This window comes from Cornus florida, unplaced genomic scaffold, assembly GCF_030987335.1.
Source record: "Cornus florida cultivar Cherokee Brave unplaced genomic scaffold, ASM3098733v1 CherokeeBrave_3.0.0_Hap2_Chr01, whole genome shotgun sequence".
In the NCBI taxonomy this organism is placed as follows: domain Eukaryota; kingdom Viridiplantae; phylum Streptophyta; class Magnoliopsida; order Cornales; family Cornaceae; genus Cornus; species Cornus florida.
Genome location: NW_026775571.1, coordinates 58,888,851 through 58,906,346, shown reverse-complemented (window position 1 = coordinate 58,906,346; position 17,496 = coordinate 58,888,851).

The window sequence follows — 17,496 nt, the reverse complement described above, 5'->3', positions numbered from 1 at the left end:
TCAAGACAAGAAACTAGAGTTTTCTTCTCAGTTAGTTTACACCATTGTTCAACCTGTAGCAAAGGGCATAAAAACTGCACTTCAGAATCAATTACACGTTCAGCAGACACTAGAAGCAGTACCAGTGGCGCAGAATGTGTTTAAAGGAAATTGTTATGCCTGCGGAGATTATGGGCATACAGCTAGACAAGGTCCTAGGTTCGCTCAGCGACAGCATAATGAGGGACCACGGGCAGGATGGGATCAGTCAGAGGCTAACCAGCAGAGGAGACCGTTTGGTACTTTTAGGGGTACTTGGTATTCTTGTGGCGAGATGGGTCACACTTTCAGGCAATGTCCAAAACAAGGAGATTCCGGGCCGTCCAGGCAGGAGGGTACCGACTCACAGGGAGGATGGTTCTATTAGGAGTTTTTTTTAGTTATTTATAGTAGTGCAGGTATTAGTAGAAGTGTGGTACAGATTTAATCACGCACACTAGTAGCATGTTAAAGAATTTTTTATTTTTTTTCTTTTGACAGGTTATGGTTTAAAGTATGTTAAGGTTTCTTCTACAAATGGTTTATGGAACTATTTTGTTTTTATTTATTATTCTTGTTGCAATAATACGGATTATCACAGTGGAGTGATTAGTTTTGGACAAACAAACAAATATTTATTTATATGTATGTTATGTTGAGGCAGGACGATTACCAAGGAATTATAAATGAACTTGTGTAAATCGATATGGTAGTTTTGTTACCGAATGATGAAGTCCCAGGATAGCACGATAATCTAAAAGGGTGTAGCTTCAGAGTATTTTAGTTACCTTACGTATTTTACTCTACGGAGTATTCAGCATTCTAGTTTGGATAGTTTAGTTGGTGACACTAGATGTTGCAGGCTCAAATTTTTAGCCAATCTAGTGGTTCTGGATTTGTACACTCATGTTGTGCTACTTGGGATGGGCTGGTTATCCTATTACTATGGCCAAGTTAATTATTATAATAGGTCCGTTATTTTCACCATACCTGGTCAGGATATGTACGTCGTTACTATGCCACGTTCTAGCGGGGTCACTAGCACCTATTTGTTTCATATGGTGGAGGAAACGCAGGAGGGGACTACTCTATCATTAGATAACATACCAATTGTACAAGATTTCCCAGATGTATTTCAGGAGATTCCAGGGTTGCCGCCTAGTCGAGAGATTGACTTTATGATAGACTTAGCTCTAAGCACTACGCTTATTGCTAGGGCACCGTATAGGATGGCACCAGTGGAGATGCGAGAGCTGAGGGATAAGATTCAGCAGCTACTTAACCAGGGTTTTATACGCAGGAGTATAACACCCTGTGGAGCACCGGATTTATTTGTGAAGAAGAAGGATGGTTCACTTCGGCTATGTATAGATTACATGGAGTTGAACAAGGTTACTATTCATAATAAGTATCCGTTACCCAGGATTAATGATCTTTTTGATCAGTTGAAGAGTGCTACGTATTTCTCTAAAATTGATCTACGGTCTGGATATCATCAACTTCGGGTTCGGGAGCAAGATGTTCTGAGGATGGCATTTCTCACAAGATACGGATCTTATGAGTTTCGAGTGATGCCGTGTGGGTTGACTAATGTACCAACGGTTTTCATGGATTTAATGAACAGAGTCTTCAGGCCTTACTTAGATCAATTTGTCGTTGTCTTCATTAATGACATTTTGATTTACTCGAGGTCCGAGGATGATCATGCTAGACATCTTCGGATAGTCTTATAAACGCTTCGTAAGCACCAGTCGTTTGCCAAGTTTGAGAAATGTGAATTTTGGTAGCGGGAGGTGAAATTTCTGGGTCACGTGGTGTCAGAAAGGGGAATAGCAGTGGCTCCAGCCAAGGTCTCAGCGGTGGTTGAGTGAGGACAGCCTACTTCACCTACCGAGATTCGGAGTTTCCTCGGATTGGCAGGATATTGCAGGAGGTTTATCCAGGGGTTCTCCAACATAGCAGGGCCACTCACTCATCTAACTAAGAAGGGTGTACGGTTCGTGTGGGATGAACATTGTCAGAAAGCTTTTGATGAGCTGAAGACTAAATTAACTTCCGCACCGATTTTGTCTACCCCACAGAGTGGGATAGAGTATCTTGTGTACACAGATACTTCGTTGCAGGGTCTTGGATGTGTTTTGATGCAGGAGAAGCGACCGATTTCGTATGGATGTCGGCAGCTTAAGTCTCATGAGCTTAATTATCCAACACATGACTTGGAGTTGGTAGTGGTAGTCTTCGCCTGACGTATTTGCTGGCATTATCTATTGGTGAGTCCTTCAGGATTATTCAGCGATTACAAGAGTCTATAGTATTTGTTCACTCAGCGGGAAATATGAGACAATGCAGGTGGTTGGAGTTTATAAAAGACTATCACTTTTTTATACAGTACTATCCAGGGAAAGCGAATATGGTGGCGGATGCACTCAGTCGCCGACCTGTTGGTAGTTTTTCTGCTCTATTCACCTCCGAGTGGAATGCTTTGAAGACAGTGGATGAGTTGTCGGATGCTTTCATGGCTTGCATGGTAGTTACACCTTCCAACATTCGCAAGGTTTTGCAAGTACAACTCACGGATCAGCAGTGTATTGACAAAGTTGCGTAGATCGCTTCTGGGAAGGTTCTATTTTACTATATTGGGACTGACGGAAGCTTGAGGTACAAGGGATGCTTTGTGGTACCTTCTGCAGATAATTTGAGGAAGGACGTGAGGACTGAGACTCATCAATCTGAGTTTTATGTTCATCCAGAAGGGGACAAGATGTATCAGGATATGAAGCGGCAGTTTTAGTGGGCAAGTATGAAGAGGGACATTACTCTTTTTGTCACACAATGTAGTACTTGTTTGATGGTCAAGATTGATCATCAGAGGCCGCCAGGAGCTCTACAGCCACTGCCGATATCAGAGTGGAAATGGGAGAGCAGTTCTATGGATTTTGTGGAAGGGTTGCCAAATTCCTTCAGCGATCACAATTCCATTTGGGTCATCGTGGACCGATTGACCAAATCAGCTCACTTCTTACCTATTCGCACTGACTTCACTTCGGAGCAATTGGTGAGTCTATACATTTCAGAGATTGTAAAGTTGCATGGTATCCCATTATCTATTATATCGGACAGGGATTCAAGCTTTGTGTCAGGCTTTTGGAAGATTTAATAGCAGGCTTTGTGTGAGCTGTCGCTTATCGGTTGGCACTTCCAGATAATTTGTATCGTGTGCATAATGTGTTGCCATGTTGCGGAAATTTCTACGAGATGAGGATCGGTATCAGCATATCGATGTTGGGGAGATTGAGTTGCAGCCCGATGCAACTTATTTGGAGTGACCGTGTCGTATTGTTGACCTTAGGGATCAAATCCTTCGTAACAAGGTTATCCCTTTGGTTCAGGTTCAGTGGAGTCATCACAATGAGGCTAAGTCTACTTGGGAACAGGAGGATGTCATTCATTCGCAGTTTCCTGAATTATGGGAAGAAGGTAAGAGCGAATTCCGAGGACGAAATTCCTTTTGTTAGGGGGGAAGAATGTAATACCCCTAATTTTAAAAGGATAGTCCTGCTATTTTGGTTAATTATTTAATTGCATTTTTAATATTTTAAATTGCTTGTTTATGTGAATATTTGAGTTTGTTGTTTGTTTGCTTGATAGTTGACTTAATTGTGTATTACTTGATTAAAATTTATTTAATTGTTTTGTTTAATTAAATTGTGTGATTGTATGTTTTTACGTGGTTTGTGATAATAATTATTTAATTAGGTAGTTAAGTTTAATAAGTTTTAAAATACGTTCATTACTTAGGGTTGGTTTTGAAGTTACGTATTGGTAGCCGACGGAAAGTATAACTTAGGTTTTCTATGAGCCGATTAGGATTTATTGTAGGGTTTGGATTGAATTTAGGTTTTGTATAAACCTATAAAATACATAATAAGGTTCTACCTAGGGTTTTTAGAACCTAAATACGTCTGTGGAGGCACACAGAGAGAGAGCAGAGGAAGGTTTCCAGTAATCGGAGTTCGCCAGAGAATTTAGGAAGCAACGGTGCAAGGTTTCAAACTGAGACCTAAAGGCAAGTTCTAATCCTAACTCCTTCCCTTTGCCTCATGTTCTTTGCATGTCTAACACAACTCCAGGGAACCATTAAAGATTAAAATTAAACTGGATTTTTTGTACCACTGTTGATTTAAAACTGATTGTAGTTGTACCGTTGTGTACTGCTTGTTTTAATGCTTCCTTGTGTATCTTGTGTTTTAAATTCATGTAAATTGGTGTATAGAGAGTTTAATAGATCTAAAACACATTGGGAACAATTAAAAATTAATCTGTCTCGCATGGTGAATTTACTTGAAACAGTGATGTTTCTGATTTCTTAACTTGTTCTTCTTGAAATCTTCTTGCAATAATCCATGTTTTAATCGATACCGGAAGTTGAAAAATGAATATAATGGATATTGGAACATGTTAAAACTTATTTTACACATCTAAGAACCCTAGGATAGAAAGACAGTTCATCAGAAACACGCCGGACGTGAAAGAGATGATGAACAGAGAAGAGACGGCTCAAGATTTAATAGAGTAGGCTCTTCCGGACAAAGACCAGGCTCTTCTTTTAAGTAGAGCCGGATCTAGGGGTCTTGGAGCAGGTTCTTCTTCTAGTAGAGCTGGCTCCAAGTTGGGAAAAGCAGGCTCTTCCCTCGGGTGTGCGTTTTTTAGTTTTTTCTGCGACTGTGTGGGCTAAAGAACTTGGATTTTAGAATTTTTAGTTTCTGTTGGAAGCTATATTGAGGAGTTTAGAGGTAGTCTAAGCTTTATTAAAATCCTTGAGAGAAGATTTATATAAAATAGAGCGACTTTGTTAAATGCAACGGTAAGCAAAAGCTAAGTAAATCAATTTACTTTTCCGGATGGAAGGATTTCTAATTCCTTAAGTTTAGGATAGAAATTCTTAGTAATAAAATTTATAGTTAAATTTATCACAGTGTTATAAAAATAAGCATGTGGATATATATAATATTGTATGCTTATTTGGAACATAGTTGGTTTACGGTTTCCGGAAAGAAATGATTTTATATTGCTTACTTTTCTGATAGCAATTCTCATGGATGATTTGTTTTAAATTAAGTACCAGTGTTATAAAAATAAGTCTGTGAACATCTATATTCTGTTATGGTTGTTTTGAAATAATTGGTTTACATATATGACCTATTGTATCAATTATTGGACATTGCGGAGTAATATGGATTAAGCCTGTTTACTGACAATCTTTTTATTATGCTTAATTTGGAACAATTGATGTTTGTGCTTAATGTTTTATTATCAATTGTGGATTGTATGGATTAGTTGATAGTTATAATTTGTATTTATTCTGTCAACTACTGGATGGATTGGATTATATGCACCGGTATAGGACGGTGACATACCAGGAATGGTTTAGTTTCAAAATACTAAATCCAACCAGTATTGGAATAAGAGAATAGATTATAAATAAATCCTACTTATATTTAAGCTAAGTCAAAGAGGCTGCACAAGCTGAATGACTAGCTGGATTACTTGTTATCTATGTTGAGTCAAAGAAGCTGCACAAGCTGAATGGCCAACTGGATTTCTTATGGATGGATAAGATAGGATTTTAAATATATTTTTATGGTACCATGATATGAGCCTGAGTCTCAGAGTCATTGGTTAGGGGCATATATACACTGGGATGCATAGCTGGCTATGATGGTTGGATGTGTACCCTGCTAGGTCTAGGTAGTCATGCCTACCTCAGGTGCGCTTTGCATAGTGCCTACTAGTCAGGTTGAGATGGGGGCCTGTAGTCCAGCGAAAGTCCTGTAGTGCGAATATATATATATATATATATATCTACAGACTCTTTAGCTATTATTGAGTTAGTTAGCATATATATGCGTATCGGGTCTCTGCTTGGATTGTAGTAGGATAGAACTTGTTCGTGGTCCTGACCCACTCCTATTTTTCAAGTGTACATCAGTTCCAGACTGGAGCTTGTTCGTGCTGAGCAGAGACAGTCACTCATTCTTCCGACGATGTAGGATCTCTCTTAATAATTTGGATAGGGATTTCTTCAGTTGACATTTCAATTTGGTTATTCTTATTAGGGGTCCACTAGAGATAGATTCCCGAGTTGTTTAAACTTTCAGTGGTTTTGGACTAATGGATTTTAAGCATTATATGGTTAAGGATTTTATTTTAGAATTCCTTCCGGTTTTATTTATTTGTTTTCTTAATTTGTTTTGTAATCTGTGTTCGTTAAATATTAATTGTCTGATATCTCTCGGGTTTGGGCCAGGGCCTGATCAACCCGTTGTCTCAGATCCGAGGGGTATCACAGTTGGTATCAGAGCACTCTAGGTTCAAGTGTCTCTAGGATGTTTCGTATTAAGACTTCCGTGTAGCATTTTCTCTTGATTAGAGCTTACGGTTAGGATTCCTTGTATTCCTTTATGGCCCGTTTAGAAATCGTACTGATGTCTGTCTTTCTATGTTAACAGATGGTTAACAGTAAGAGAGGAGGACAGAACAGCAGGCAAAGAAGTGCGGCACGTAGGCAACAATAGTTTCTCCTATGGCGTCAGCAGATTGGGGAAGGTCAGCAAATGCCGGCGTTTCAGAATGGTGATGGTCAGTTGCATATCAAGCAGGAGAACGTACAGCTGACTCAGGAGTCTAAGGATCGGTGCTACAATCAAGATAGGAAACCAGAGTTTTCTTCTTAGTTAGTTTACACCATTGTTCAAACTGTAGCAGAGGGCATAAATACTGCACCTCAGAATCAACTACACGTTCAGCAGACACTAGAAGCAGTACCAGTGGTGCAGAATGTGTTTAAAGGACATTGTTATGCCTACGAAGATTATGGGCATACAGCCAGACAAGGTCCTAGGTTCGCTCAGCGACAGCATAATGAGGGACCACAGGCAGGATGGGATCAGTCAGAGGCTAACCAACAGAGGAGACCGTTTGGTACTTTTAGGGGTACTTGGTATTCTTGTGGCGAGATGGGCCACACTTTCAGGCAATGTCCCAAACAAGGAGATACCGAGCCATCCAGGCAGGAGGGTACCGACTCACAGGGAGGATGGTTCTATTAGGAGTTTTTTTTAGTTATTTATTGTAGTGCAGGTATTAGTAGAAGTGTGGTACAGATTTAATCACGCACACTAGTAGCATGTTAAAAAAAATTTTATTTTTTTTCTTTTGACAGGTTATGGTTTAAAGTATGTTAAGGTTTCTTCAACAAATGGTTTATGGAACTATTTTGTTTTTATTTATTATTCTTGTTGCAATAATAAGGATTTTCACAGTGGAGTGATTAGTTTTGGACAAACAAACAAATATTTGTTTTTATGTATGTTGTGTTGAGGCAGGACAATTACTAAGGAGTTATAAATGAACTTGTGTAAATCGATATGGTAGTTTTGTTACCAAATGATGAAGTCCAAGGATAGCACGATAATCTAAAAGGGTGTAGCTTCGGAGTATTTTAGTTACCTTACGTATTTTACTCTACAGAGTATTCAGCATTCTGGTTTGGATAGTTTAGTTGGTGACACTAGATGTTGCAAGCTCAAATTTTTAACCAATCTATTGGTTCTGGATATACACACTCATGTTGTGCTACTTGGGATGGGCTGGTTATCCTATTACTATGGCCAAGTTAATTATTATAATAGGTCAGTTATTTTCACCATACCTGGTCAGGACATGTACGTCGTTGCTATGCCACGTTCTAGCGGGGTCACTAGCACCTATTTGTTTCATATGGTGGAGGAAACGCAGAAGGGGACTACTCTATCATTGGATAACATACCAATTGTACAAGATTTCCCAGATGTATTTCAGGAGATTCTAGGGTTGCTGTCTGGTCGAGAGATTGAATTTGCGATAGACTTAGCTCTAAGCACTACGTCTATTGCTAGGGCACCGTATAGGATGGCACCAGAGAAGATGCGAGAGCTGAGGGATCAGATTCGGCAGCTACTCAGCCAGGGTTTTATACGCAGGAGTACATCACCCTGGGAAGCACCGGTTTTATTTGTGAAGAAAAAGGATGGTTCATTTCAGCTGTGTATAGATTACAGGGAGTTGAACAAGGTTACTATTCATAATAAGTATCCGTTACCCAGGATTGATGATCTTTTTTATCAGTAAAAGGGAGCTCCGTATTTCTCTAAAATTGATCAGCGGTCTGGATATCATCAACTTCGGGTTTGGGAGCAAGATGTTCTGAGGACGGCATTTCTCACAAGATACGGATCTTATGAGTTTCGAGTGATGCCGTGTGGGTTGACTAATGTACCAACGGTTTTCATGGATTTAATGAACAGAGTCTTCAGGCCTTACTTAGATCAATTTGTCATTATCTTCATAGATGACATTTTGATTTACTCGAGGTCAGAGGATGATCATGCTAGACATCTTCGGATAGTCTTATAGACGCTTCGTGAGCACCAGTTGTTTGCCAAGTTTGAGAAATGTGAATTTTGGCAGCGGGAGTTGAAATTTCTGGGTCACGTGGTGTCAGAAAGGGGAATAGCAGTGGATCCAGCCAAGGTCTCAGCGGTGGTTGAGTGAGGACAGCCTACTTCACCTACCGAGATTCGGAGTTTCCTCGGATTGGCGGGATATTACAGGAGGTTTATCCAGGGGTTCTCCAACATAGTAGGGCCACTCACTCATCTGACTAAGAAGGGTGTACGGTTCGTGTGGGATGAACATTGTCAGAAAGCTTTGGATGAGCTGAAGACTAAATTGACTTCTGCACCGGTTTTGTCTACCCCACAGAGTGGGATAGAGTATCTTGTGCACACAGATGCTTCATTGCAGGGTCTTGGATGTGTTTTGATGCAGGAGGAGCGACCGATTTCGTATGGATGTCGGAAGCCTAAGTCCCATGAGCTTAATTATCCAACACATGACTTGGAGTTGGCAGTGGTAGTTTTTGCCTTACGTATTTAGAGGCATTATCTATTGGGTGAGTCCTTCAGGATTATTCAGCGATTGCAAGAATCTGTAGTATTTGTTCACTCAGTGGGAGCTGAATATGAGACAATGCAGGTGGTTAGAGTTTGTAAAAGACTATCACTTTTCTATACAGTACCATCCAGGGAAAGCAAATATGGTGGCGGATGCACTCAGTCGCCGACCTTTTGGTAGTCTTTCCGCTCTATTCACTTCTGAGTGGAGTGCTTTAAAGACAGTGGATGAGTTGTCTGATGCTTTCATGGCTTGCATGGTAGTTACACCTTCTAACATTCGCAAGGTTTTGCAAGCACAACTCACGGATCAGCAGTGTATTGACAAAGTTGCGGAGATAGCTTCAGGGAAGGTTCCATTTTACTATATTGGGATTGACGGAGGCTTGAGGTACAAGGGATGCTTTATGGTACCTTCTGCAGATGATTTGAGGAAGGACGTGAGGACTGAGACTCATCAATCTGAGTTTTCTGTTCATCTAGACGGGGACAAGATGTATCAGGATATGAAGCGGCAGTTTTGGTGGGCAGGTATGAAGAGGGACATTACTCTTTTTGTCTCACAATGTAGTACTTGTTAGATGGTCAAGATTGATCATCAGAGGCCGCCAGGAGCTCCACAGCCACTGCTGATATCAGAGTGGAAATGGGAGAGCATTTCTATGGATTTTGTGGAAGGGTTGCCAAATTCCTTCAGGGATCACAATTCCATTTGGGTCATCGTGGGCAGATTGACGAAATCAGCTCACTTCTTACCTATTCGTACTGACTTCACTTCGGAGTAGTTGGCGAGTCTATACATTTCAGAGATTGTAAAGTTGCATGGTATCCCATTATCTATTATATCGGACAGGGATTCAAGCTCTGTGTCAGGCTTTTGGAAGATTTAATAGCAGGCTTTATGGGTGCTGTCGCTTATCGGTTAGCACTTCCAGATAATTTGGATCGTGTGCATAATGTGTTTCCATGTTGCGGAAATTTCTGCGAGATGAGCATCGGTATCAGCATATCAATGTTGGGGAGATTGAGTTGCAGCCCGATACAACTTATTTTGAGTCACCGTGTCATATTGTTGACCATAGGGATCAAATCCTTCATAACAAGGTTATCCCTTTGGTTCGTGTTCAGTGGAGTCACCACAATGAGGCTAAGTCTACTTGGAACGGGAGGATGTCATTCGTTCGCAGTTTCCTGAATTATGGGAAGAAGGTAAGAGCGAATTCCGAGGACGGAATTCCTTTTGTTAGGGGGGAAGAATGTAACACCGCTAATTTTAAAAGGATAGTCCTGCTATTTTGGTTAATTATTTAATTGCATTTTTAATATTTTAAATTGTTTGTTTATGTGAATATTTGAGTTTGTTGTTTATTTGCTTGATAGTTGACTTAATTGTGTATTACTTGATTAAAATTTATTTAATTGCTTATTTGTCTATTTAATTGTTTTGTTTAATTAAATTGTGTGATTGTATGTTTTTGCGTGGTTTATGATAATAATTGTTTAATTAGGTAGTTAAGTTTAATAAGTTTTAAAATACGTTCATTACTTAGGGTTGGTTTTGAAGTTACGTATTGGTAGCCGACGGAAAGTATAACTTACGTTTTCTATGGGCCGATTAGGATTCATTGTAGGTTTTGGATTGAATTTAGGTTTTGTATAAACCTATAAAATACATAATAAGGTTCTACCTAGGGTTTTTAGAACCTAAACACGTCTGTGGAGGCACCCAGAGAGAGAGCAGAGGAAGGTTTCCAGTAGTCAGAGTTCGCCGGAGAATTTAGGAAGCAACGGTGCAAGGTTTCAAACTAAGACCTAAAGGCAAGTTCTAATCCTAACTCCTTCCCTTTGCCTCATGTTCTTTGCATGTCTAACACAACTCCAGGGAACCATTAAAGATTAAAATTAAACTGGATTTTTTGTACCACTGTTGATTTAAAACTGATTGTAGTTGTAACATTGTGTACTGCTTGTTTTAATGCTTCCTTGCGTATCTTGTGTTTTAAATTCATGTAAATTGGTCTTTGGAGAGTTTATTAGATCTAAAACACATTGGGAACAATTAAAAATTAATCTGTCTTGCATGGTGAATTTACTTGAAACAATGATGTTTCTGATTTCTTAACTTGCTCTTCTTGAAATCTTCTTGCAATAATCCATGTTTTAATCGATACCGGAAGTTGAAAAATGAATATAATGGATATTGGAACATGTTAAAACTTATTTTACACATCTAAAACCCCTAGGATAGAAAGACAGTTCATCAGAAACACGTCGGACGAGAAAGAGATGAAGAACTGAGAAGAGACGGCTCAAGATTTAATAGAGTAGGCTCTTCCGGACAAAGACCAGGCTCTTCTTTTAAGTAGAGCCGGCTCTAGGGGTCTTGGAGCAGGCTCTTCTTCTAGTAGAGCCGGCTCCAAGATGGGAAAAGCAGGCTATTCTTTTGGTTGAGCAGGCTCTTCCCTCGGGTGTGCGTTTTTCAGTTTTTTCTGCGACTGTGTGGGCTACAGAACTTGGATTTTGGAATTTTAGTTTCTGTTGGAAGCTATATTGAGGAGTTTAGAGGTAGTCTAAGCTTGATTAAAATCCTTGAGAGAAGATTTATGTAAAATAGAGCGACTTTGTTTAATGCAACGGTAAGTAAAAGTTAAGTAAATCAATTTACTTTTCTGGATGGAAGGGTTTCTAATTCCTTAAGTTTAGGATAGAAATTCTTAGTAATAAAATTTACAGTTAAATCTATCACAGTGTTATAAAAATAAGCATGTGGATATATATAATATAGTATGCTTATTTGGAGCATAGTTGGTTTACGATTTCCGGAAAGAAAGGATTTTATATTGCTTACTTTTATGATAGCAATTCTCATAGATTATTTGTTTTAAATTAAGTTCCAGTGTTATTAAAATAAGTCTGTGAACATCTATATTCTGTTATGGTTGTTTTGAAATAATTGGTTTACATATATGACCTGTTGTATCAATTATTGGACATTGCGGAGTAGTATGGATTTCGCCTGTTAACTGACAATCTTTTTATTATGCTTAATTTGGAACAATTGATGTTTGTGCTTAATGTTTTATTATCAATTTTGGATTGTATGGATTAGTTGATAGTTATAATTTGTATTTATTCTGTCAACTGCTGGATGGATTGGATTGTATGCACCGGTATAGGACGGTGACATACCAGGAATGGTTTAGTTTCAAAATACTAAATCCATCCTGTTTTGGAATAAGGGAATGGATTATAAATAAATCCTACTTATATTTATGCTAAGTCAAAGAAGCTGCACAAGCTGAATGACTAGCTGGATTACTTATTATCTATGTTTAGTCAAAGAAGCTGCACAAGCTGAATGGCCAACTGGATTTCTTATGGATGGATAGGATAGGATTTTAAATATATTTTTATGGTACCATGATATGAGCCTAAGTCTCAGAGTCATTGGTTAGGGAGCATATATACATTGGGATGCATAGCTGGTTATGATGGTTAGATGTGTACCCTGCTAGGTCTAGGTAGTCATGCCTACCTCAGGTGCGCTTTGCATAGTGCCTACTAGTCAGGTTGAGATGGGGGCCTGTAGTCTAGCGAAAGTCCTGTAGTGTGAATATATATATATATATATCTACAGACTATTTAGCTATTATTGAGTTGGTTAGCATATATATGCGTATCGAGTCTCTGCTTGGATTGTAGTAGGATAGAACTTGTTCGTGGGCCTGACCCACTCCTATTTTTTAGGTGTACGTTAGTTCCAGGCTGGAGCTTGTTCGTGCTGAGCAGAGACGGTCACTCATTCTTCCGACGATGTAGGATCTCTCTTGATGATTTAGATAGGGATTTCTTCAGTTGACATTTCAGTTTGGTTATTCTTATTAGGGGTCCACTAGAGATAGATTCCCGAGTTGTTTAAACTTTCAGTGGTTTTGGACAAATTGATTTTAAGCATTATATGGTTAAGGATTTTATTTTAGAATTCCTTCCGGTTTTATTTATTTATTTTCTTAATTTGTTTTGTAATCTGTGTTCGTTAAATATTAATTGTCTGATATCTCTCGGGTTTGGGCTTGGGCCTGATCAACCCGTTGTCTCGGATCCAAGGGGTATCATAGTTGGTATCAGAGCACTCCAGGTTCAAGTGTCTCTAGGATGTTTCGTATTAAGACTTCCGCGTAGCATTTTCTCTTGATTAGAGCTTAAGGTTAGGATTCATTGTATTCCATTATGGTCCGTTTAGAAATCGTACTGATGTCTGTCTTTCTATGTTAACAGATGTTAACAGTAGGAGAGGAGGACAGAACAGCAGACAAAGAAGTGCGGCACGTAGGCAACAATAGTTTCTCCTATGGCGTCAGCAGATTGGGGAAGGGCAGCAAATGTCGGCGTTTCAGAATGGTGATGGTCAGTTGCATATCAAGCAGGAGAACGTACAGCTGACTCAGGAGTCTAAGGATCTGTGCTACAATCAAGACAAGAAACCAGAGTTTTCTTCTCAGTTAGTTTACACCATAGTTCAAGCTGTAGCAGAGGGCATAAAAACTGCACTTCAGAATCAACTACATGTTCAGCAGACACTAGAAGCAGTACCAGTGGTGCAGAATGTGTTTAAAGGAAATTGTTATGCCTGCGGAGATAATGGGTATACAGCCAGACAAGGTCCTAGGTTCGCTCAGCGACAGCATAATGAGGGACCACAGGTAAGATGGGATCAGTCAGAGGCTAACCAGCAGAGGAGACCGTTTGGTACTTTTAGGGGTACTTGGTATTCTTATGGCGAGATGGGTCACACTTTCAGGCAATGTCCTAAACAAGGAGATACCGAGCCGTCCAGGCAGGAGGGTACCGACTCACAGGGAGGATTATTCTATTAGGAGTTTTTTTTAGTTATTTATAGTAATGCAGGTATTAGTAGATGTGTGGTACAGATTTAATCACGCACACTAGTAGCATGTTAAATAATTTTTTATTTTTTTTCTTTTGACAGGTTATGGTTCAAAGTATGTTAAAGTTTCTTCTACAAATGGTTTATGGAACTATTGTGTTTTTATTTATTATTCTTGTTGCAATAATAAGGATTATCACAGTGGAGTGATTAGTTTTGGACAAACAAACAAATATTTGTTTATATGTATGTTGTGTTGAGGCAGGACGATTACCAAGGAGTTATAAATGAACTTGTGTAAATCGATATGGTAGTTTTGTTACCGAATGATGAAGTCCCAGGGTAGCACGATAATCTAAAAGGGTGTAGCTTCGGAGTATTTTAGTTGCCTTACGTATTTTACTCTACGGAGTATTCAGCATTCTGGTTTGGATAGTTTAGTTGGTGACACTAAATGTTGCAGGCTCAAATTTTTAGCCAATTTAGTGGTTCTGGATTTACACACTCATGTTCTGCTACTTGGGATGGGCTGGTTATCCTATTACTATGGCCAAGTTAATTATTATAATAGGTCAGTTATTTTCACCATACATGGTCAGGACATGTACGTCGTTGCTATGCCACGTTCTAGCGGGGTCACTAGCACCTATTTGTTTCATATGGTGGAGGAAACGCAGGAGGGGACTACTCTATCATTGGATAACATACCAATTGTACAAGATTTCCCAGATGTATTTCAGGAGATTCCAGGGTTGCCGCCTAGTCGAGAGATTGACTTTATGAAAGACTTAGCTCTAAGCACTACGCTTATTGCTAGGGCACCGTATAGGATGGCACCAGTGGAGATGCGAGAGCTGAGGGATCAGATTCAGAAGCTACTTAGCCAGGGTTTTATACACAGGAGTACAACACCCTGTGGAGCACCGGTTTTATTTATGAAGAAGAAGGATGCTTCACTTCGGCTGTGTATGGATTACAGGGAGTTGAACAAGGTTACTATTCATAATAAGTATCCGTTACCCAGGATTGATGATCTTTTTGATCAGTTGAAGGGAGCTATGTACTTCTCTAAAATTGATTTGGGTTGCGGATATCATCAACTTCGGGTTCGGGAGCAAGATGTTCTGAGGACGGCGTTTCTCACAAGATACGGATCTTATGAGTTTCGAGTGATGCCGTGTGGGTTGACTAATGTACCAATGGTTTTTATGGATTTAATGAACAGAGTCTTCAGGCCTTACTTAAATCAATTTGTCATTGTCTTCATAGATGACATTTTGATTTACTCGAGGTCAAAGGATGATCATGCTAGACATCTTCGGATAGTCTTATAGACGCTTCGTGAGCACCAGTTGTTTGCCAAGTTTGAGAAATGTGAATTTTAGCAGCGGGAGGTGAAATTTCTGGGTCACGTGGTGTCAGAAAGGGGAATAGTAGTGGATCCAGCCAATGTCTCAGCGGTAGTTGAGTGAGGACAGCCTACTTCACCTACCGAGATTCGGAGTTTCCTCGGATTGGCAGGATATTACAGGAGGTTTATCCAGGGGTTCTCCAACATAGTAGGGCCACTCACTCATCTGACTAACAAGGGTGTACAGTTCGTGTGGGATAAACATTGTCAGAAAGCTTTTGATGAGCTGAATACTAAATTGACTTCTGCACCAATTTTGTCTACCCCACAGAGTAGGATAGAGTATCTTGTGTGCACAGATGCTTCGTTACAGGGCCTTGGATGTGTTTTGATGCAGGAGGAGCGACCGATTTCGTATGGATCTCGAAAGCTTAAGTCTCATGAGCTTAATTATCCAACACATGACTTGGAGTTGGCAGTGGTAGTCTTTGCCATACGTATTTGGAGGCATTATCTATTGGGTGAGTCCTTCAGGATTATTTAGCGATTACAAGAGTCTATAGTATTTGTTCACTCAGCGGGAGCTGAATATGAGAAAATGCAGGTGGTTGGAGTTTGTAAAAGACTATCACTTTTCTATACAATACCATCCAGGGAAAGCGAATATGGTGGCGGATGCACTCAGTCGCCGACCTGTTGGTAGTCTTTCTGCTCTATTCACTTCTGAGTGGAACGCTTTGAAGACAGTGGATGAGTTATCGAATGCTTTCATGGCTTACATGGTAGTTACACCTTCTAACATTCGTAAGGTTTTGCAAGCACGACTCACGGATCAGCAGTGTATTGACAAAGTTGCGGAGATAGCTTCAGGGAAGGTTCCATTTGACTATATTGGGACTGACGGAGGCTTGAGGTACAAGGGATGCTTTGTGGTACCTTCTGCAGATGATTTGAGGAAGGACGTGAGGACTGAGACTCATCAATCTGAGTTTTCTGTTCATCCAGAAGGGGACAAGATGTATTAGGATATGAAGCGGCAGTTTTAGTGGGCAGGTATGAAGAGGGACATTACTCTTTTTGTCTCACAATGTAGTACTTGTTAGATGGTAAAGATTAATCATCAGAGGCCGCCAGGAGCTCTACAGCCACTACCGATATCAGAGTGGGAATGCGAGAGCATTTCTATGGATTTTCTGGAAGGGTTGCCAAATTCCTTCAGGGATCACAATTCCATTTGGGTCATCGTGGACAAATTGACGAAATCAGCTCACTTCTTACCTATTCGCACTGACTTCACTTCGGAGCAGTTGGCGAGTCTTTACATTTCAAAGATTGTAAAGTTGCATGGTATCCCATTATATATTATATCGGACAGGGATTCAAGCTTTGTGTCAAGCTTTTGGAAGATTTTTCAGCAGGCTTTGTGTGAGCTGTCGCTTATCGGTTGGCACTTCCAGATAATTTGGATCGTGTGCATAATGTGTTTCCATGTTGCGGAAATTTCTGCGAGATGAGGATCGGTATCATCATATCGATGTTGGGGAGATTGAGTTACAGCCTCATGCAACTTATTTGGAGTCACCGTGTCGTATTGTTGACCATAGGGATCAAATCCTTCGTAACATGGTTATCCCTTTGGTTCTGGTTCAGTGGAGTCACCACAATGAGGCTAAGTCTACTTGGGAACGGGAGGATGTCGTTCGTTCGCAGTTTCCTGAATTATGGGAAGAAGGTAAGAGCGAATTCCGAGGACGGAATTCCTTTTGTTAGGGGGGAAGAATGTAATACCCCTAATTTTTAAAGGATAGTCCTGCTATTTTGGTTAATTATTTAATTGCATTTTTAATATTTTAAATTGCTTGTTTATGTGAATATTTAAGTTTGTTGTTTATTTGCTTGATAGTTGACTTAATTGTGTATTACTTGATTAAAATTTATTTAATTGTTTATTTATCTATTTAATTGTTTTGTTTAATTAAATTGTGTGATTGTATGTTTTTACGTGGTTTATGATAATAATTGTTTAATTAGGTAGTTAAGTTTAATAAGTTTTAAAATACGTTCATTACTTAGGGTTGGTTTTGAAGTTACGTATTGGTAGCCGACGGAAAGTATAACTTACGTTTTCTATGCGCCGATTAGGATTCATTGTAGGGTTTGAATTGAATTTAGGTTTTGTATAAACCTATAAAATACATAATAAGGTTCTACCTAGGGTTTTTAGAACCTAAACATGTCTGTGGAGG